Genomic DNA, 3,165 nt, shown 5'->3' with positions numbered 1-3,165 from the left:
ATATATATATATTGGGTACATGAAATGTTTTGATACAGGCAGAAAATGTGTAATAATTATATCATGTAAAATGGGAAATCCATCCCTGCATGTATTATTTGTGTCATAAACAATCCAATTACACTCTTTTAGGTATTTTAACATGCACAATTAAATTACTATTTACTATAGCCACGCTGTTGTGCTATCAAATGCTAGGTTTTATTTATTCTGTCTATTTTTTGGTAACTATTAGCCAACCCCAGCTTACTTCTACTTTCCCAATACCATTTCCAGCTCTAATAACCATCCTTTTGCTATCCCTGTGAGTTCAATTGTTATGAATTTTATATCTCACAAATAAGTGAGAACATGCAATGTTTGTCTTGCTGTGCCTGGCTTATTTCAAATAGAATAATGACCCCCAGTTCTAGCCATGTTATTGCAAATGACAGAATCTTAATTTTTATGGCTGAATAGTCCTCCATTGTGTATCTGCACCACATTTTAAAAAACCCATTCATCTGTTGATGGACACTTAGGTTACTTCAAAATCTTGACTACTGTGAACAGTGCTGCAACAAACATAGGAGTGCAGATATCTCTTCCATATACTGATTTCCTTTCTTTTGAATATAAACCCAGCAGTAGAATTGATAGCTCATATGGTAGCTCTATTTTTTTTTCCACCAGTTGTTAAATGACCTTTATTGAAATATATTTTCCTTTGTGCTTCTTAACTAGCTGGGCATTCCACAGCACCACTGTTGATGTCATCTATGATGTCGTGAGGGTGGCAGCCATCAACATTACAGCCCACAGACTGGGCAGTCCCCAGGATCTCTTTAATGGTTCCAGAGAGTTCTCTGGCTAAAGATCGGTGCCACATCTGTCGAGCAATGTTGACAATCTCATCGAAAGTGATATTCCCGCTGTGTTTAATGTTTTTCTGTTTCTGTCTCTTGCTGGTTCCTTAAGGGCGTTGATGATCAGGGCAGAGGCACCACCTCAATCTGGGCCTGTCTGTTCTGAATGGTCAGTTTCACTGTAATCCTCAGGCCCTTCCAGTCACCCGTTGCCTTGGCAATGTCATCACCAACCTTTTTTGGAGACAGACGCAGGGGGCCGATCTTGTGGGCAAGCACAGAAGTAGCACCGACTTCACTCCCAGTGCACCTCAGGTATACGACTTTGATTTCGTTGGGGTCAAACTTCGGCGGCATGGTGGAGGCGGCTGGTGTTGGATGAACCCAGATTCAGGAGGACCAAAGAAAGTTGCACCTTCGCCTCCTCCAAGCCGAAAGCCGAAAGAACTCTTTTTTATTTCTTTGAGGAATCGCCATACTGTTTTTCATAGTAGTTGTACTAATTTACATTCCCACCAGCAGTGTATAAAGGTTTCTTTTTCTCCACATTATTATCAGCATTTGTCATTGCCTTGTGGTAAAAGCCATTATAACTGAGGTGGGATGATATCTCATTGTAGTTTTGATTTGCATTTCTCTGGTGATCAAGGATGCTGAGTACCTTTTTAATATGTCTGTTTGCCATTTGTATGTGTTCTTTTGAGAAATGTCTATTCAAATCTTTTGCTCATTTTTGAATCAAATTATTAGATTTTTTTTCTAGAGAGTTGTTTGAATTTCTCATATAATCTGTTTATTGATCATTTCAGATGGGTTGTTTGCAATATTTTTCCTCATTCTATGGGTTGTCCCTTTGTTGATTATTTTCTTTGCTATGCAGAAGCTTTTTAATGTGATTTGATCCCATTTGTTCATTTTTGCTTTGGTTATGCGTGTTTGTGGAATATTACTCAATAAATTTTGCCCAGACCAATGTCCTGGAGAGTTTCCCCAATATTTTCTTCTAGTTGTTTTATAGTTTGAGGTCTTCAATTTTAAGTATTTAATCTATTTTTATTTGATTGTTGTATATTGATAGAAATAGTGTTCTAGTTTTATTTTTCTGTATATAGATATCCAGTTTTTCCAACATCACTAATTGAAAAGACTTTTTCCATGTATGTTCTTGGCAACTTTGTGGAAAATGAGTTCACTACATCTGTATCCATTTATTTCTGGGTTGTCTATTCTGTTCTGTTAGTCTATGTGTCTGTTTTTATGCCAGTACTGTTGTGTTTTGGTTACTGTAGCTTTGTAATATAATTTAAAGTCAGGTAATTTGATTCTTCCAGTTTTATTCCTTTTATTTTACTCAGGATAGTTTTGGCTATCATGGGTCTTTTGTGGTTCCATGTAGTGTTTACAATTGTTTTTGGCATTTTTTTTTTTGAAGAAAGCCATTGGTATTTCAATAAGAATTTCATTAAATCTGTAGATTGTTTGGGGTACTATGAACATTTTAACAACATTCATTCTTCTAATCCATGAACATGAAATATCTTTCCATTTTTTTGGTGTCCTTTTCAATGTTCTTCATCAATGTTTTATTATTTTCATTGTAGATATCTTTTACTTTCTTAAGTTAGTTTTGAGGTATTTATGTGTGTCCATTGTAAACAGAATTACTATATTGTTTATTTTTTAACATTGTTCACTGTTGGCATGTACAAATGGTACTAAATTCCATAAAATCATTTTGTATTCAGCAACTTTACTGAATATGTTTATCAGTTCTAGTAGTTTTTGGTGGAGTCTGTAGAATTTTCCAAATATAAAATCATTTTATCAATAAACAAAGATAATTTTACTTCTTCCTTTCTAATTTGGATGTCCTTTATTTTCTTCTCTTGTCTAATTGCTCTAGTTAGGACTTCCAGTACTATATTAAATAACAGTGGTGACAGTGAGTAGCCTTGCTGCATTCCAAATCTTAGAAAAGTTTAATGGTTTTCATTATGTTGAGGTATGTTTTTTCTATACTCAGTTATTTTAGGGCCTATATCATGAAGCAATGTTTAATTTTACCAAATGCTTTTCTGGCATCACTTGAGATGATCATATAGATTTTGTCCTTTATTCCGTTTATATGCTGTATCACCTTGATTTATTTACATATGTCAAAATTCTTTGCATCCTTGGGATAAATCTCACTCGATCATGATAAATGATCTATCTTATTATTGAATTTGTTTCATATTTTATTGAAGATTTTTGCATCAAAATTTATCAGGAATATTGACCTGTAATTTTCACTTTCTGATGTGTCTTTGTCTGGCTTTGG

General features: G+C 34.5%; 1 pseudogene; it reads right to left on the bottom strand.

Moving 5' to 3' along the window:
- Nucleotides 1-2,238, bottom strand: LOC141582738 (large ribosomal subunit protein uL11-like; annotated as a pseudogene).
- Nucleotides 2,239-3,165: the final 927 nt, after the last annotated feature.

This window comes from Saimiri boliviensis, chromosome X (assembly GCF_048565385.1).
Source record: "Saimiri boliviensis isolate mSaiBol1 chromosome X, mSaiBol1.pri, whole genome shotgun sequence".
Classification (NCBI taxonomy): domain Eukaryota; kingdom Metazoa; phylum Chordata; class Mammalia; order Primates; family Cebidae; genus Saimiri; species Saimiri boliviensis.
The sequence above is the reverse complement of the archived record's forward strand: the minus strand, read 5'-3'. Positions and strand labels throughout refer to the sequence as shown.